The 21,097-nt window shown below is 39.2% G+C and overlaps 2 pseudogenes; one reads left to right on the forward strand and one right to left on the reverse strand.

The window, feature by feature from the left end:
• Positions 1–5,613: 5,613 nt before the first annotated feature.
• Positions 5,614–7,160, forward strand: LOC123754919 (cuticle protein AMP1A-like; annotated as a pseudogene).
• Positions 7,161–9,928: 2,768 nt separating this feature from the next.
• Positions 9,929–11,435, reverse strand: LOC123754918 (cuticle protein AMP1A-like; annotated as a pseudogene).
• Positions 11,436–21,097: the final 9,662 nt, after the last annotated feature.

Raw genomic sequence — 21,097 nt, forward strand, 5'->3', positions numbered from 1 at the left:
GCCAAGCTAAATTTAAAAGAATTTGGTCCAACAGACTGTTGTTTCAACCGGCCCGCAGGACCACATATCCACTACAAATTGGTTCGGTCCAGCACTTCTTGCAGGAAACTGTCATTTTTTTTCTTGAAGTCCACTTTTGTCCCAGCAATACTTCTTATTTATGCTGGGAGGATACTGAACAGTCGTGGACCTCTGATATTCATAAAATGTTCTCTGATTGTGCTTATAACACCCTTACTCTTTCGTGGCAATATTCTGCATTTCTTGTCGTATCGTTCCGAAATAATGTCGTTATTTTACTGCGCAAATTTGGAATCTAGTTTTTCAGTATTTTCCATATATATGTTATGTAATACCTCTCTCGCCTCTTGTGCAGATAACACATTTTGAGAGCTTTGAGACGGCCCCAATAATTTACTTATTTTATATGTTTATATTATATGTGTAGAGGAGCTAAATCTGCGGATTTAAGTTCTTCTGGCATGTCTTCTTGTACCCAAGCCTTTTCTCCATAACACACCGAGCCCCTCGTGCTTTTGGCTCTTCATATTTCTATATAAATATAGAATGACACGAGTCTGGAGCCAGTGCTGAGTGTAGGAGTATGCTGTCCATTTTTCTTTTAAATCTTCCATTTTCGTGTTGATATGATATATATATATATATATATATATATATATATATATATATATATATATATATATATATATATATATATATATATATATATATATAAATATATATATATATATATATATATATATATATATATATATATATATATATATATATATATATATATATATATATATATATATGTGTGTGTACATACAAAAGAATGAGGGTGGTAGAAGATAATATTGGTGTTCAGTGAGAAACCACAAGGTCTCCTCTGAATACTTTTTATTTTCTTCTCCGAGGCTATGGGTCCCCACATTGGCACCAGAGGTGGTACCCTCACCAACTTAAAAAAAAAAAAAAAAAAAAAAAAAAAAAAAAAAAAAAAATATATATATATATATATATATATATATATATATATATATATATATATATATATATATATATATATATATATATATATATATATATATATATAGATATAGATATATATATATATATATATATATATAGTAAAGGGTTTGGGTATCATTAGTATAGAACTGTCCGGCTCTTACTCTTTTATGTTGTTTATTAGGGTGCTAAAAATATTCTCATATGGATCTTTTATGATATAACTACTTTTCTTGTCATCTTCTCTATTGAACCTTCACTTGTAAGTATAAGTGAAATACTGGTGGAGTTTTTTTTATCCCGATTTTGCATATGTGTAGAAATATTTTGGATTTTTCTTTTCTCTTGTATCGCGTTCTGTTCCAACTTCATTTCCTTAGCCTAGAAGGATTGCTTCAGCTTCTGCTCTATTTTTAAATCTTTCAGTTTAAATAATTTTCTCTTTGTTGGGATAGTCGTGTGTACTTAATTAAGTATTTCCGATATTGTTTTCCTTCTTCTGTAGTGTTGTCTGCGTTCTCATTCGAACCTGGTCCTTTTCTCACCACTAACTCTTAATCTTTCATGTTAAACCTACTCCAGCGTCTCACATCTTAACAAATGAGAAGACGATATCTTCACGCAGTTGGCCTGACGTCTCTCTTCCCATTTATTTCGTCCTAAAATGAGCTGACATTACAACAATCACTCTCGTTTACTGACTTAGCAGAATTTCCGCTGAAATATATTATCCTCCTATATAATTTCTTAAAATATCTGAGAGTGAATGTTAAATGAGAAAGCACAGGCAGTCGTCAATATGTAAAAGTGTCCAATATACAATCTTTTACCGTCATTAAAACCTATTTATCCAACTCATCGAAGCTGTAAATAATTAGTCCTGTGGAGCCTATATTTACAATGTTTCTGTATTCGGCAGATAGCCTTGTATTTTACATTTCTATACTGAACATAAAATATAGATGTATTTATTACAAAAATTAATACTCAATAGCTGAAAAAATAAAGTTTGGTGTTAATCGGTAATCTTAATAACGTTAATAAATAAATTGTTTAACGAAGTAAGGAAATATTCCTCATTAGCATTTCATAAACTATACACACACACACATACATGGGGCTTGTGGCTGAGCGGACAGAACGCTGGACGCGTGATTCTGTGGTCCCGGGTTCGATTCCGGGCTCCGGTGAGAAATAATGGGCAGAGTTTCTTGCACCGTAATGGCCTGTTACCTAGCAGTAAATAGGTACCTGGGAGTTAGTCAGCTGTCACGGGCTGCCTCCAGGGGTGTGTGTGTGGTGTGGGGAAAAAAGTAGTTAGTAACAGTTGATTGACAGTTGAGAGTCGGGCCGAAAGAGCAGAGCTCAACCCCCGCATGCACAACTTGGTGAATACAACTAGGTTCACACACACACACACACACACACACACACACACACACACACACATACCAGAGTAGTTAACAAATGGAATGCATTAGGCAGTGATGTGGTGGAGGCTGACTCCATACACAGTCTCAAGTGTAGATATGAGAGAGCCCAATAGGCTCAGGAACCTGTACACCAGTTGATTGACAGTTGAGAGACGGGACCAAAGAGCCAGAGCTCAACTTCTGCAAGCACAAATAGGTGAGTACAAATAGATGAATAGGTGAGTACACACACACACACACACATACAAACACACACAGGTGAGGTCTCAAATTGGTAAAGCGTCACCAGTGGAGTAGCGCAGGGTTCAGTGCTTTGGACCTATACTGTTTCAGATATATGTAAATGATCTCCCAGAATGTATAGAATCGTTCCTTTCATTGTCTGCTGATGATGCAAAAAATATGAGGAGGGTTAAAGAAGAGGATGCTAGTAGGAGGCTAAAAGATGACCTACACAGACTGAATGAATGGTCCAACAAATGGCTACTAAAGTTCAACCCGAGTAAATGTGAGGTAACGAAACTATCCTGTGGAAAAAGGAGGCCAGATACAGGATACAGAATAGATGATGAAGTACTTCATGAAATGGACATAGAGAAATATCTAGTAGTTGATATCACACCAAATCTGTCTCCTGTAGCCCACATAAAAAGAATTTGGCTTGCGGCATACGCGAGGTTGGCTAAAATCAGAACAGCCTTTAGGAACCTGTGGAAGGAATCATTCAGAACCTTGTATACCATATATGTAAGACCAATCCTGGAGTATGCGGCCCCAGCAATCAGCCCGTACCTTGTCAATCACAAGACGAAGCTGGAAAAAGTTCAGAGGTATTCCACTAGGCTAGTCCCAGAACTAAGAGGCATGAGTTACGAGGAAAAGCTGAGTGTAATGCACCTTCAGACACTGGAAGACAGAAGAGTAAGGGAAGACATCATCACTACCTACAAAATTCTCAGAGAAATTGACGGTAGATAAGGATAAACTGTTTAACACGGGTGATACTCGAACAAGGGGATACAGGTGAGACTGAGTACCGAAATGAGCCACAGGGACGTTAGAAAGAAATTTTTAAGTATCGGCGTAGTTAACAGGTGGACTGTATTACGCAATGATGTGGTAGAGGCTGACTCCATACACAGTTTCAAATGCAGATATGATAGAGCCCAGTAGGCTCAGGAATCTGAACATCAGTTAACTGACGGTTGAGAGGCGGGACCAAAGAGCCAGAGCTTAACCCTCGCAAGCACAACTAGATGAGTACACATACATACACAGGGGACTCGCGGATGAGTAGGCAACGGTAGGGGGGTCGTAGTCGTAAGGGCCCGGGTTCGAGTACCGGCCGAGGCCTAAACAATTAGGCAGAGTTTCTTTCACCCTGATGCTCTTGTTCATCTAGCAGTAAATAGGTTCCTGGGATTTAGACAGCTGCTACAAGCTGCTTCCTGGGGGAATGAGTGTTTGTTATAAATATTTGTAGTAGACATCATAAAGGAGAAATAGATTGGTTAAAAAGGCGGGTCCAAGAGGTAACAGCTCGATTCTACAGGCACAAATAGTAAATACACACACACGCGCTTGTATGACTTTCACAAGTCAATGGTGGTCTCGTGGTAGAGTATGCGGCTTTGCAATGCCAAAGTCGTAGGTTCGCGCCCACCTCATTGCCCTAGTGGATTTTCTCAATTATAATAATAATAATAATAATAATAATAATAATAATAATAATAATAATAATAATAATAATAATAAAATAATAAATATTCGATGGGAATACATATTGACGTATAACGCTGTTTATTTCGCATCTATTCCAGCATTTTCCCAGCGATTTTAGTTTCTGGTATGTCTGCTTCCTGACACTTGACATCTCTAGGTTTACAATATTGCATCAAAAGTGTGGGGCAAATGATTGAACTACAGCAACCTGGAGTATTGAATTCAGGTGTGCATCAGTAAGTTAAGAACCAAGCCGAGAGTTTTTAATGGTCATTACAAGTAAGTGCTGTTACATGTGTGCTTACAAACATTGAAATATTTTCTGTGCTAAATATTTGATACTTAGATAATTTCGTGCCACATATTGATAAAATGTGTCAACATCAACGCACTTAAACTTTCTCTCATATAGAAACACATTCTAATTCAATAATTTCTAGCTCAAAAAAATTTGGTAGTTCAATAACACCGATGGGTTCCAAAATTTGCAGAAATCACTCGAGGAATTTCATGATAATAAATCTTTCATGACATTTATTCCTTATCTTAGAAACCTTCGCTCCAGTAATTTCATGTGTGAGGGGCAGCATAAACCTTAGGTGCGTCGTGCTGGGATTTCAACGTTGGAGAGTGTGAAAGATTACTCTGCAAATTGTCATGAAAAAAAGAATCACAGAATCATGAATCCTAGTCAAAAAATTATCTCAGATTTGTTGCATTCTTGCAATCTTTGTATTCAGGTAATTTAGGCGTTCTGTGATATCCACATGAAAGCTAGATTTCGAATTCATTCATTATCTTTTTGAACATGCTTTCCTTTCTGTTCCATTAAAATTTGTATTTCCACAATTCATTACAGTCCTTCAGTAGAGCTTCCTGACTTTCCCATCAACCGTCAGGGTGATGAGAGGTCCATGAGGGTTCTTATTCTCTTTCACAAAGCTGTTAAACTGTCTATGGAACTTCGTGCTCTAATAAGGTCAGATGTATTTATGACATCTTCCACAATATTTTCCATTTTTCGTTTTACTGCACAACACTTCTTCATGAATTATACCGTGGAAATTGCGAAATTCATGGTTGGCGTTTATAGTTACGAATCTTTCTATCTATTATTTGCTGAGGTCCATTGTAGCCAAACACGCAAGTTTGGTTCAGTAAACGCCCAATTTAGCAAGCGTTCCGCCGAACATATCTATACTCATCATGTGATGTTTCTTTTACTTACATCAATTCAACAAAATCATCGGTATCCTGCATACTTTCATCAATACCGCATATAAAAAATTGTAAGTTATTCTATATCATTTACATGGATACGTTCCGGGCTCTTTGTGTGTTAGCTGTGGCCGTGAAAGTACTTCTGGGTGAAGGAAGGTCAAGGCACTGGGCCAGGTAAACAGTGGCCTATATAAGACCAGAAGGGAAGGTCTCTCATCAGTATCTCCCTACACCTGCTACCATGAAGTTTGTAAGTAGTGGAGTTTTATGCTTATTATGAAGTGCTATTGTTAAATAAGTTCTATAATATTTTCAATAGTTAACTCAATAGTTAACACATTTTCACTAGAAATGGTTCAAAATTTTCTTTAGGTGATCCTCTTCGCCGTGGCCACTGTGGCCTTTGCTGCCCCTCAGTACGGGTACAGCGCTCCTCCTAAAAGTTCCAGTGAGGAGGTGGAGGTGGTGCCCATTCTGAAGGACGAACGTGTCCACGAGGAGGACGGCAGCTACAACCTGGACGTGGAGACTGGCAACGGCATCGTCTTGTCCCAGTCTGGCTCCCCCGACGGCCCTGATGGCTCTGTGGTCAAGGCAGGAGAATACTCGTGAGTATTGAAATTGCCATTGAGGGGTAATTTTAGGTAAAATTATTCAACATAGATTCGTACATTGGCGTTAGTGGGAAGTTAATGATGAATTTGATATGTAACAGTTAAAAATTTAAAATTTTCGTTATGAAAATTGTTATGCCTGGCAAGGAAATAAGATGATGCAAGGTGCGATAAAAGTTCTATTGATATTGTTTACGAAGAGTTGTGTGAGGAATTTACAAATTCATTGGCAGTTGCAGCCAAGTCGGAACTGATAAATGGTAACGTGTAAAAGTTTGCTCAATTATTTTGGATTGATCACAGAAGGGTCCTTCCTGCCGGATCGCGTGATGAACAGACTGACTCTATGGAACCTCGCTCCCTTCCTTAATATACGAAGTTATTTGTATATAATTGTTATTTGACGGATTGTAAATAACAAAAAGTTGAAATCAACTTCTACTCTGAGAGCAGAAGCTGTGTCTAATTCTTTGGTTTTATCTTGATTTTGGCGGCCAATATAAGACTTTAGCTTCATCACTAAATATTCTTTATATTGCCGTAGCAGTCATCAACAAAAGCTTATTAAAACAAAGTTTAACGTAATTTGGATAAATTAAGTGTAATCTTGAATCTAAGATATGTAGAATTAATTAAGTATCCACTTTGAATTTACGTATATGATTGAATGAAATAAATACAAAACTAACTCTCCTTCGAGGGTGAAATTCCAACTATTATTTAATAAGACAAAATTTTCATATTTCCAAATGAAGATGTAAATAGATTTTGAAAATATCTAAATTAAACTTTAAAAATCTGCATTGATATATGTACACTTAAATTGCCGATCTCTTTGTCCACAGCTACACTGCTCCTGACGGCACTCTGGTCCATGTGAAGTTCGTCGCCGACGAGAACGGCTACCAGCCCCAGTCTGACCTGTTGCCAGTGGCTCCTGCCTTCCCCCACCCAATCCCCCAGTTCGTGCTGGACCAGATCGCCTTCGCTGCTGCAGAAGACGCTGCCCGCTCCTCAGAGGAAGAGGTTGCAGCCGTCCGTCCGCTCCCCGGCCCTCAGCTACGGCGCCCCTCAATAACTTGTGCATTGAGAACTGTGGTCCTATTTATTGGTTGTGTACGAATGATAGCAAATAAAGAAATGCTAAATCTTTTTATATTTAGTTTCTTTTCACTTGGATTACGATAATGACTATCGCCATATTTTCCACACTCATGGAGAAGTAAGGCACCCTACCAGTTACTCATGTCTGTTTCTCCAACTAATCCACCAGAACTTTTATGGGTTACCATGTCAAAGTCTTTACGACAGTCCAAGAAAAAGTGGTCTGCCCACCCTTTTCTTTCTTGCTTAATCTTTGTCACCTGGTCGAAGAATTCTATTAAACCTGTGAGGCAAGATAAGCCATCCCTGAACCCATATTGGTGGTGTTTGTCACGAAATACCTTCTCTCCAGATGCGCTACTAGGTTTTTTCTCGCGATCTCCTCCATCATCATGCATGGTATATAAGTTAAGGACACTGGCCTGTAGTTCAGTGTCTCTTACCGGTCGCCATATTTGTATATTGGGACTACATTAGCTGTCTTCCATATTACTGTAGGTCTCACGTCTCCAGTGACTTACTAGTATCACTGGAGAATGTACAAGCAAAGTGCATCTGCATACTCTTTCAGTACCCATGGTGAGATTTCGTCCTGCTCCAACCACCTTTCGTTCAGATCCAACAGTTGACTCTTAACCTCATCTCTGGTAATTTCAAATCCTCCCAAGGATGCCTTTTTTACTGCCACCTTTCCTAGTTCAGGGACTTCTCCTCTTTCTGTTGTAAAAACCTCCTGGAATCTCTTGTTGAGTTCTTAAGACACCTCTTTGTCATTCTCTAGGTAAATGTCCTCACCCGTTCTCAGTTTCAGACCCTGATCTTTCAGAGTTGTTTTCATTCTGATGTGACTTGTGAAACAGCTTTGGTTCGGTCTAGGCTTAGTTGACATGAAAATGACATTTACTCTGTCATTTTCATACTGTCTCTATGCTTCTCTTCTTCCACTGAGATCCTCATTCCTTGCTCTCTGGTATCTCTCTCTGCTCTCTGGTGTTCCGTTATTTCAGTAGTTCCTCCACGCCCTTTTGTTTAGTGCCTTTGCTTCCATTCATGTCCAATTAAACCACTGATTCCTCTTTTGCTTCTCATTTTACACTGCCTCCTGACAATTTCGGGTGACATAATGTACCATGTCTTGTACGGACGTAGGTTCTGTGTCCCATGGAATTTCTCTTAGGAATTTTCTCATCTCTTAATAATTCCTCTTTCGGTACACCAGCCCTTTGCTTTCTAGTAATTTTTTGTGGGAGATTACTTCTAACTATTCAGGTAACCAAATATGAGTACACTGTGATCGCTCATTCCCAAGGAGGCTTCCAACTTAACTTCCCTAATATCCGACTCGTTCAGGGTGAATATCAGATCAAGTCTAGCTGGTTCATCTTCTTCTCTCATTCTGGTGGGTCCTTTGACGCGTTGGCTTAGAAAGTTTTTGTTGCCACTTCCAGCAGCTTAGCTCTCTATGTATCTGGTCCTCCATGTGGGTCTCTGTTCTCCCAGTCTATCTTCATGTGGTTGAAGTCTCACATAATTAGCAGTCTGGATCCGTTCCTGCAAGCGATAGATGCTGCTCTCTCTATTATATTAATGGTAGTCATTTTGGTTCTATCCCATTACCTGTCTGGGTCTTCTGTCATTTGGTGTGGGTTACATATTAATTCTTGGTTCATTTGGGTACTTTGGATATGAAGATTATTTTTTGTCCTCCTGTTGCTATTGTGTCTGTTAAGTAGTCATTTGAACCCTTCACAACCATGGATAACCATCTCCTCAAAACTCCAGTATTTTCTTATCAGCTAGACTTGATGTTCATCGTGATTTTAGAATCAATGATGCTCAGTAAATTCTAATGTTCTCTAAATATGAATATAATACACATAACAAACTTAACACATAGGCTAACAATAGAGTTAAACTACGAAATCTTAAAAGATTGTCTAAATAATTGGGCTCTGTAATTGACAAAAGGGGAATTTGTGCAAAGTCAGCGAATGAAAATGATTGTTGTTATGTCAGCTCAGTTTATGAAGAATTAAATAGGAAGAGAGGCGTCAGGCCGACTGCTTGAAGGTTTAGCGTCTCTCTTGTCCGGATGAGGCTGCTGGAGTGGCTTTAACATGAAAGATCAAGAGTTCAAGCAGTAGGAATAGACATTTGAGAATCTTTTACGGTGTTTTGTTGATATAGTAACGAATGAAAAAGATTTGGTATAATATGGAGAACTAAATTCAGTATCTCGGAGGACTGAGGAGCGTTTACTGAGTTGCGTCACAGAACGGATGAATGATGGCAGAGTAGTTAAGAGTAGAGAGATCACTTAAGTAAATTATAAGGAGATTAGTGAAGGAAAATCAAGACATGGCGAGCGAGTGTGCGTGAGGAAGTGGGGAGTGAATATTAGGAAGAGCATAGGAAGTGGAAGGGAAACTGGCTAGTTGCTGAGAGTAAAAGTTAAACATATTGTTTTAAATATACAACTCACATGAGGTATTTTACAATTTATTTTATGAAGCGGTGGGGTGTTGCTTGTGGAAGTTTGGGGGAGTGTGGCGGTGTTAGTTTTGTGATTTATTTGTGTGAAATAATATGTGGGAAATATGTTGATCATATATAGCTTCTTTTTCGATTAGAAAACATTATTTATTTATGTTCAATTCGTTTTTATATTTCTTCACGATTGATGGCCTCCCAACCTCATGAATATAAACGGAATTGTTATGCTGATGATAATCTAAATGAAAAACAAAATAAATATTATAAATTCAGTATATTTAATTCAGTTCCATCATTCGTACACAAACCAATAAATATGATCCACAGTTCTCAATGCATAAGTTATTGAGGGGCGCCGTAGCTAAGGGCCGGGGAGCGGATAGGAGGCTGCAACATCTTCCTCTGAGGAACGGGCAGCGTCCTCTATAGCAGCCTTGGCGATCTGGTCCAGCACGAACTGGGGATTGGGTGGGGGAACTCAGGAGCCACTGGCAGCAGGTCAGACTGGGGCTGGTAGCCGTTCTCGTCGGCGACGAACTTCACATGGACGGGAGTGCCGTCAGGAGCAGTGTAGCTAATGGGAAGATTTAATCGGCCATTTAAGTGCACATCTGTCTTCTACAGATTTTGAAAGCTTAATTAACTAGGACTTTGCATAAATTATTTATCACTAATCTGGAGAACATGACATTTTGGTCCATTAAATAACAATTGATCATCTACTTTCCAAGCATAGTTATCTTTGATTTCCTTCGATTCAATCATACACATAAGTTCAAATATGTTAAGCTAATTAATTCAACGTTACGAAGATTCAACATGACAATTGACCCAATCTATGCAAACTTCAATGTAATAAACATGTGTTGACACCTGACATAGCAATATGAAATAATTTACAATTAAGCCTCAGCCTTACATTGGCCTCAAAATTCAGGGCTAAACAAATGTTAGACACAGTATCAGCTCTCAAGATAAAATTATATTTAAAATTTGTGATCTTACATGCCACCTTAGAACAATAACACACTAAGAACTAATGTATCCAGTGAAGAAGAGCGAGATCCCAAACAATCAATCAAGTTATCATCACACTATCATGGAGGAAGGGTCATATCCGTGATCCATCCAGCACAGTAGACAAAATATTTAATGTTATAATTTACATGCTTTGACTATCCACCATCTGTTAAAAATCTAATCGATTGTGAACTTATGATAACTGTTATCACACCTTGAACCAATCACATTCTAGCCAAAAATATCCCCTTTTCCTAATACTGATGGTTCAATATTACTGTAAAATTGCTATAAGATCACCGTCTAACTAACGCTACACTATAGATATATTTTGATTAACTACATAATCAAAATATATTCAGACTATATGGACTACTTTCAAATCAGAATTCTTTCATAATATCAGTACTCACGAGTATTCTCCAGCCTTGACCACAGAGCCATCAGGGCCGTCGGGAGAGCCAGACTGGGACAAGACGATGCCGTTGCCAGTCTCTACGTCCAGGTTGTAGCTGCCGTCCTCCTCGTGGACACGTTCGTCCTTCAGGATGGGCACAATCTCCACCTCCTCACTAGAACTTTTAGGAGGAGCACTGTACCCGTACTGAGGGGCAGCAAAGGCCGCAGTGGCCACGGCGAAGAGGATCACCTAAAGAGAGATGATAATTAAATCTAGAGAAAATGTTGTAACAGCGTCGACAAATCTTAATAATTTCTTTAACAATAGCACTTCATGATCAGCTTAAAGCTCCACTACTTACAAACTTCATGGTAGCAGCGGTAGGGAGATACTGATGAGAGAGCTTCCTTTCTGGTCTTATATAGGCCACTGTCTACCTGGCCCAGTGCCTTGACCTTCCTTCCCCGAAAAGCACTTTCATGGCCACAGCTCACACAGAGCCCGGAGCAGAGCTGGTTTTTACTGTAAAGAAAAATTGCAGGACATAGATTGAAGCCTTCCAGTGCCGCGGTAGTAACTGTACTGTTCCTTTCTTGGGAATAAACTGTTGTTAGTTCACTTTATTCCCGAAACACGAACTTAAAAAACACACATATTCTTAGGTAATGTAATTACTGGACATAATTTTTATTTTAACAATCACAGCTTAGCGTAATTTTATAATTAATAATAGGAAATAACATTCTTGAACATAATATGCGCTAGGGATATATATATGTATATATATATATATATATATATATATATATATATATATATATATATATATATATATATATATATATATAACTGAAAACTCCACACCCCAGAAGTGACTCGAACCCAGACAGCCAGGGACACTATGCAACTGGCGTATCTGGTACCTTAACCACTTGACCAACCGTGACCGGACAAAAAATTATGGTAGCCGAGGCTATTTCCCCATCGTCCCGACGGCATTTGGTGGTGAGCTTGGGCATAGTTATTTCATCAAATCACCTCATTTTGTGGGGCCACGTGAGCAACACAAATGCGAACAAGCTTGAATGGTCCCCAAGCATATATGGAACTGAAAACTAAGTTTTCAGTTGCAATTTGTTTCTGTGTATCTGTCCTTCTCTTCCTTATTTCTTTGGTCTTCCTGAAACCCATAAACCTTGTATTTCTCTTTGTCTCATCATTTCTTCAAGGGGCGCTGTAAGCTATCCTCTTGCCTCCTGGGTAGCTAAAATTATGACTCTTTATCTTGGTACTTTTTCTCCTGTCCACCTTCGTCGCTCTCAGGACTTCATAGAAAGACTGCACCTGCAGCCCTCCTGTGAGATGCCTGCTGAGTCTTGATGTCGACTCTATGTTTACTTATGTTCCCCTCGATGACGTTCTCTCTTTCCTTAGTCAGAAGGCGACTGAGGGCCTTCTTCCTCTCCCGCTTCCCACTGACGTTTTTCTCGAATCATCAGACTCTGTGTTGACTCTAACTCCTTCTTTTTCAACGGAAAATACTTATCTTAAACTTTCGGGTCGCTATTGGTTTCTCTCTCTACCCTGTTCTTGCCAATTTCTATATGGACTACTTCGAAACCGCTTCTTTTTCTTCCCACTATTGATACTCGTCCCTCTCTCTGGCTTCGCTATGTTGATGGTATTTTTGCTTTATGATCCTCTTGACCTTAGTCTTTTCCAGCCTTTCCTTTCCTCTATTAACAAGCTTGGCTCCTGCTTTCTATTTCAAAGTTGAATGGGAATCAAATTCCCTTCTTCCTTTTCTTAACGTGTATGTCCACAGCTTTGTGCCCAGGTTCTCTTTCTCTGTCTACCGCAGACCCATGCATTGTAGTATGTACATTCACTTCTTTTCCTACCATTCTCCTTCTGTTCTTTCCTTCTCTCCCTCATTTTCCTTCTGTGAAGAAAGGGCTTTCTTCCCAATCACAGAATATTCTCAAATGTTCTAATCTTTCTAACAAACGTGACCTGACACGTTTGTTTTTCTTTTTTCTTTCTACTCTTATTCTTACGTTCCCATTCTTAAACCCCATTATTACCCCCATCTTACACCCCCATTATTACCCCCATCTTATACCCCATTATTACACTTATCCCATCCGTACCTTTCATCTTGTTCTTAGCTTTGTCTAGGAATTTCATCCTTCCTGCTCCTCACCTCTCACTTGCGTTACGTAATGCCCGTGCCTCCCTCGCTCCCACTATCAAGTTACTGCCCCGCTCCTGTGCAAGTAAGTCGACAACGGTCTCACTATATCCCGTGCTACTTGGACTTTTGTTTCGAGCAGCTGAATATAAAACAACACCAACAACCTCGCTCCCCCTCCTCAAGTTACAGCCCCGCTCCTGTGCCAGGTAAGTCCACCACGGGCTCACCGTAACCCGTGCTACTTCTTCCAAGTAGCTGAATCTAAAACAACAACAACCTCTCTCCAATCACAATCGACTTCTTAGTGGTCCAGGACGGACCGAAACGTCGTCAACGTTTCGTCGTCTCCTCATCTTCTGGACCCGAATTCATAAAGCAGTTACGCAAGTACTTACGAACGTGAACATCTTTCCTCAAACTTTGACGGCTTTGGTTACATTTATTAAACAGTTTACAAGCATGAAACTCCTGGTGCTTGGAACTCATTAAATGTTTAATAATTGTAAACAAAGCCGCCAATGATTGAGAAAAGATGTTCAGGTTCGTAAGTGCTTGCGTAACTGTTTCGTGAATCTGGCCCCTGGTGTGTAGTTTAGTTATCATATCTTCAAACCTCGTTATTGTGACTCATCGTCTGTACAAAAGAGAATGTCTGCTTGTCGTTGAGTCGACTGTAGAGGCTGGAGTTGGCCTCACCCTTAGGGTTAGCCTCACCCAAATTTGAAGCGGGGAATGATCTGAAATACTGAACTAAGTTAAGGCCTAAGTTAAGTTAAGTTAAACTAGGCGTAAGTTAAATGCTGGGTTGGTCTAAGTCTGGGTGTGTCTCTGTTAATAACTTAAAGATATATGAGCTTGAAATCCTACCCCTACCCCACAATCGATTTTCATGAAATCCCAAGAAGTCTGAAATTAAATCGCTTTTGTGATATCCGTAGACTTTATCGAAAACACTATTAAAACAATTCAATTATGTTAGTGATGAAAAATAGTGAGCTGGACAGCTAATTAGTGTTGAAAATAGCTCGGAAATTTTTCATAAATATTGAGAGAGGGAGAGGGAGAGGGAGAGGGAGAAGAAGAGAGGGAGAAGGAGAGAGTGAGAAGGAGAGAGTGAGAGGGAGAGGGGAGAGAGAGAGAGAGAGAGAGAGAGAGAGAGAGAGAGAGAGAGAGAGAGAGAGAGAGAGAGAGAGAGAGAGAGAGAGAGAGAGAGAGAGAGAGAGAGAGAGAGAAAAGTGAGTTTATGCAAGAGGGGGTGACTAGTGTTACCTGAGTCTGTCTGAATGTCTCTCACTCTTGGTCTCTCTTTCTTTCTGCCACACATTCATCTGCATGTATTCCTCAATATTTGACTAATTTAACAAGATATATATTTAATATTTGATGAATAGAGGCATCAGGTGAATGAGAGCCTGTCACTTTTTTTAACATTGTCTGGGAACTGAGCTTGGGTTAATAACTTCACCTTAGTGCAAAGTCATTTTACATGCAAGTTTTAGGGAGAAATCGCTGGTGGCCTCGACTGCGTGTGCCATCGAAGGGCAGAAAATGACGTAAGCTAACAAGCAACCCATAGGGCAGGTTGTTGTGGTGATGGTCACTTTCCCGCTCTCACATTCAATTGTAGAAGATCTATGTTGATTTTCATTTATGTGGCCAATCACAGGATCACCTAAAACTCTGTCTACTTAATGATGCTATCTGTTGAAGCATTCTTTATAGAATCTTTTGTATTTATGACTTGCTGTTTCACTATTGAATATTACAGTAGTTTTATGACTGCCATGGTCAGCTCCAACACTTAGTGTTAAATTCCGCAGCTAGATGGAACGTCATGTCTAGTATGCAAAGAAATCAACATCATTGTATTTATTTGAGACCATTAAGAATTAGACCTAAGTTTTTTCGGCTTTATTTGCTGTAATTCTTGCAATCTTCTATAAACAATATTTATTGTCAACGACTATCCTTGCTTATTATTATTGTATAAAAAATATATTGTCAAATAAATAACTAATGCAATATTAGATGTCTATTTAAAATTACCCCTCAAAAAAGTCTTTTTAGAGGCAATTTGTTATTAATTTATGTATGAAGGTCAAGGATAAAAAATGTGAATATCGATTTACTATTTGTGGCTGCAGGATCGAATTAATAGCTCTAGGACCCCGCCTCTTTAACTATCATTTGTCTAACGTATTGATTCTCATAACTATTACATAGAGGGAGAGAGACACGAAGACATATATATAAGGAGAGTATCAGGAAGAAATTACGAGAACGATATTGCTGTCAGAGCAAAGAAGCAACCAAAATTGCTACATAGTCATATAAGAAGGAAAATTACTGTGAACGACTAAATGATGAGACTACAGAAAACAGGAGAGGTATATATACAGAATAAATCAATCGAAATGTGCGAGGTACTGAACGACAGTTTCCATGAAGTCTTCGCAACCAAGCCTCGGGGCCTCGTAGCCTGGAGGATAGCGCGCAGGACTCGTAATTCTGTGGCTCGGGTTCGATTCCCGCACGAGGCAAAAACAAATGGGCAAAGTTTCTTTCACCCTGAATGCCTCTGTTACCTAGCAGTAAATAGGTACCTGGGAGTTAGTCAGCTGTCACGGGCTGCTTCCTGGGGGTGGAGGCCTGGTCGAGGACCGGGCCGCGGGGACACTAAAGCCCCGAAATCATCTCAAGAAGATACAGATTTCTGAGCCTATTAGGCTCTAACATATCAACATTTGAAACTGTTTGGAATCAGCCTCCACCACATCACTTCCTAATGCATTCCATTCGTTAACTACTCTGACACTAGAAAAGTTCTTTCTAATATCTCTATGGCTCATCTGGGTACTCAGTTTCTACCTGTGTCCCCTTGTGCGGGTGTCCCCCGTGTTAAATAAACTGTCTTTATCTACCCTATCAATTCCTCTGATAATCTTGAATGTGGTAATCATGTCTCTCCTAACTCTTCTGTCTTCCAGCGACGTGAGGTTTAGTTCCCGTATGTGTGTGTGTGTGTGTTTGTTTGTGTGAGTGTGTGTGTGTGTGTGTGTGTGTGTGTGTGTGTGTGTGTGTGTGTGTGTGTGTGTGTGTGTGTGTGTGTGTGTGTGTGTGTGTGTGTGTGTGTGTGTGTTTGTGTTTGTGTGTGTGTGTGCACGTTTGTTTAAGAGTGTGTGTTTGTGTGTGTGTGTACACGCGCATGTAATGTAACTAAATATTACCTATTTAGTCTTGCAGTATCGTGCTGTTAACTCTTGGACTCCGCCATTTTAATCCTCGGTTCTCATGAATTGAGTCTCAACATACTTTCTCTTCTAATCCTGCCTAGTTACTGTTAGGTTAACAGTGGTATCAGGTATCAGGTAGGTTAATTAACAGTGGTATCAGGTATCAGGTTGGTTAATTAATAGTGGTATCAAGTATCAGGTAGGTTAATTAACAGTGGTATCAGGTATCAGGTAGGTTAATTAACAGTGGAATCAGGTAGGTTAACAGTGATATCAGGTATCAGGTAGGTTAACAGTGGTATCAGGTATAAGATATCAGGTAGGTTAACAATGATATCAGGTATCAGGTAGGTTAACAGTGGTATCAGGTATAAAGTATCAGGTATAATACTGTATCACACAATCGACTTGAGAATGGTCCAGGACGGACCGAAACGTCGTCGTCCCTTCAATTTCTAGTGTGTGGTCTGGTCAACATACTTCAGCCACGTTATTGTGACTCATCGCCTGCATATCAGGTAGGTTAACAGTGGTATCAGGTATCAGATAGGTTAACAGTGGTATCAGGTATAAAGTATCAGGTAGGTTAACAGTGGTATCAGGTATAAAGTATCAGGTAGGTTAACAGTGGTATCAGGTATCAGGTAGGTTAACAGTAGTATCAGGTATCAGGTAGGTTAACAGTGGTATCAGGTAGGTTAACAGTAGTATCAGGTATCAGGTAGGTTAACAGTGGTATCAGGTAAAAGAGTTCTGCCCACTTGTTTTTGTATCGTCTGGAAATTGAACCCGGTTCCATGTTATTTGCATAACTTAGTGTAAAACAATTTTACGTGCAGATATTTGGGTAGAAATGGGTGACGATCACCCGACTGCTAATGCCATCTAGGGACAGAAAATGGTACTATCAACTGGCTAAAAGCAACTCATAAGGCGGGTTGTAGTGCTAATGATCGTTTTCCCTCGCTCACATTCCATTGGTAGAAACTCTGTGTTGACTCATTTATGTGCCCAATCACAGTAAGAGATCAGCTGAAGCTCCGCCTACCTAATGATGCCATCTGGTGAAGAGTTACACACACAGAATCTTATTAATTTATGGCTGGCTGTTTCCCATCAGATGTCTCAAAAATATATAAATTTTAACAAACTCTTTTAGAGAATGATATGTATATGTATTATTAAAATATTATTACAATAGTTTTAGGAGTATATCTGTCATTGTCCGGCACCAGAAGTCTCTAGTGGGTGGGGCTTTGTGACAACCGTTCGGGATAGTTTGAAGCCCCGTCACTAGAGGGAACCACTTGTCAGGTATGCACAGAAATACATGTAACAACTTATTTACCCTGGAAATATTAACAATTAAACCTATGTTTTCGCCATTATTTGCCACAATAATTGCAATATTCTTTCTACATATATATATATTGATTACATTTCTCCTGTAGTTGGCATTTATTATGAAGAACTGTCATTAGTTGTTGTGTGTGTGTATTACTATTTGTCCCTGCAGAATCGAGATATTAGCTCTTGAACCCCGCCTTTCCAACCAGCCTATTTTTCCTCTATTATGTATACTACATATATTTCTCGCAAACAAATGCACACACACAAATCCCAGGAAGCAGCCCGTAGCAGCTGTATAACCCCGAGGTACCTATTTTTTGCTAGGTGAACAGGGTGAAAGAAACTGCCCATTTGTTTCTGCCTCGGTCGGAAATCGAACCCGGGCCCATAGGACTACCACCCCCGAGCGCTGCCCTCTCAGTCCTGAGAACTCTGAGTGTGTGTATTTATTATTTTTATCTGCAGAATCGAGCTACTAGCTCTTGGACCCCGCCTTTCTAACCAATTTATTTTTCCCTTATTATGTCTACTACGTACTACTACTACTCTGACGCACGAACACACACACACATCCCCAGGAAGCAGCCCGTAGTAGCTGTCTAACTACCAGGTACCTTTGCTAGGTGAATTAGACCACCAGGGTGAAAGAAACTGCTCATTTGTTTCCTGCCTCTGCCGGGGATCGAACCCGGGCCAATAGAATTATGACCCCAAAGCACTGTCCATTCAGCCGCGATGCTGTTCACGGCTGAAAGAAAAATATTGTATTTTACTTATTTACAAAACAGGTTTGTGTGTGTGTGTGTGTGTGTGTGTGTGTGTGTGTGTGTGTGTGTGTGTGTGTGTGTGTGTGTGTGTGTGTGTGTGTGTGTGTGTGTGTGTGTGTGTGTGTGTGTGTGTGTGTGTGTGTGTGTGTGTGTGTGTGTGTGTGTGTGTGTGTGTGTGTGTGTGTGTGTGTGTGTGTGTGTGTGTGTGTGTGAGAGTGAGTGAGTACATCTGTGCACGCATTTTTCAGTGTGACTAATTTTTCCTTAGAAATTTAATACAATTTCAGAAACAAGTTTTACAATCTAGAAAATAACAGCTCTGTCCAGTCCTGGAAAATAAGATTAAATTAAGAACGCTTCTGAACACTGTAACCTACTGTAATTCTCATTGTAACCCATGAGTTGCAACCACCCGCATACTGCTGTAGTCATGTTTATGGGTGTGTCTTTCTATATATTTTCTCTATTTTTTTTCTTATGAAATGATAAAGCTACCCATTTCATTATGTATGAGGTAAAAAAAATTTTATTGGAGTTAAAATTAACGTAGATATATGACAGAACCTAGCCAACCCTACCTAACCTAACCTAACCTATCTTTATAGGTTAGGTTAGGTTAGGTAGCCGGAAAAGTTAGGTTAGGTTAGGTAGTCAAAAAGCAATTAATTCATGAAAACTTGGTTTATTAGGCAAATCGGGCCTTGCATAGTAGGCTGAGAAGTGCGTTCTGGCTACTAGGTACGACATATATATATATATATATGTATATATATATATATATATATATATATATATATATATATATATATATATATATATATATATATATATATATATATATATGTGCAAACAAGCCTGAATGGTCCCCAGGACTATATGCGAATGAAAACTCACACCCCAGAAGTGACTCGAACCCATACTCCCAGAAGCAACGCAACTGGTAACTACAGGGCGCCTTAATCCGCTTGACCATCACGGCCGTCAAAAGGAAAAATAGCCTCGGCTATCACTTCCTTTTGACGGCCGTGATGGTCAAGCGGATTAAGGCGCCCTGTAGTTACCAGTTGCGTTGCTTCTGGGAGTATGGGTTCGAGTCACTTTTGGGGTGTGAGTTTTCATTCATATATATATATGTGTATGTATGTATGTATATATATATATATATATATATATATATATATATATATATATATATATATATATATATATATATATATATATATATATATATATATATATATATATTTAAAGTCGAGGCACTGGTTATGCACACACTTAACATACACAAGTACACAAACACATTCAGATATATATAAGATATATATAAGATTTGAGACACACACACACACACACACACACACACACACACACACATGCACAGAACACAGCCGGTGAGATCCTTCGAGCCAAGTGGGTCAAGGATAGACAAAGACGTTACCATTGTTCCGTTCTTCCTTGTTCAACGCACTCCTGCCTTCACCTGTTAAGTTGTGCCAAGTCATACATCTCCACACCTGCTGCTTCCATGACGGAAATTTACAGAGAGGTCGCAGTAAGGCATCAGGTCAAGTTCTCTCCAGGCTGACGCTCCAGGGTACGTTGGCTCTCAAGGATACGTTAGGTCTTAAGAGGGGGGCTCAAGGGTACGTTGGGGCTCAAGGGTACGTTGGGGCTCAAAGGAACCCAGCTTCTAGAGGGTACATATTAGCTCTCAAGCGTACCATGCCTTTCGATGTAATCTTGCCTCTTCATGGTACCTTGCCTCTCTGAGGTACTCTCGAGGATAACTTGCACCTCAAAGTAACCGTGCTTCTCCAGGGTAGGTTTGTTCTATTGGGCATCGTGCCTTAAATCTTGAAGTAACATGCTTATCGTGTCACCTGTTGACTCGTCTTCACACTTGTAGGAAATTATTGTTTTATTTTAATACTTAAACGACGACTTAAAGAAATTAACTCTCCATATAAAGCTTCAGAGAAATTAAGAGAAATTCTTGAATATTGTTGACCCTATAGATTGCAATATGATAAGATTATGCCCTTGGTATTTAAAATCTCTATTGCCTATACAACCTAGATGAAAATTGTTTAGTCAGTAGAGAATGTCAGTGGAAACTGTGGGAGTCACCATAAAAAAAAAACAATTGGCCTGACAAGTATTAATGGCGAAATCAGCATTCAGCTCCGCGCGTGAAACCATATAAGAATGAATGATATCTGTCTCATCTTGTTAGCAACTTTGACCACATGAGACTCAATTCTCAGGCAACACCACCAGCCATAAAGATTCACAAAAATTGTGTATGTGTGTTCTGCCTTTATAGGAGAAAGGAAAATATAGTTTCCTCTCACGAACTAAATTTAAAATTAACAAACATATCAATAATAATAATAATTGTTATTATTATTATTATTGTTATTGTGATAATAATAAGCAAAGTTGAAACAATATTATAATAAATAGTAACAATATTATAATAAATAGTAACGTAGAAAAAATTATACAATAACTAGTAACGTAGACAAATAATAC

This window comes from Procambarus clarkii, chromosome 28 (assembly GCF_040958095.1).
Source record: "Procambarus clarkii isolate CNS0578487 chromosome 28, FALCON_Pclarkii_2.0, whole genome shotgun sequence".
Lineage (NCBI taxonomy): Eukaryota > Metazoa > Arthropoda > Malacostraca > Decapoda > Cambaridae > Procambarus > Procambarus clarkii.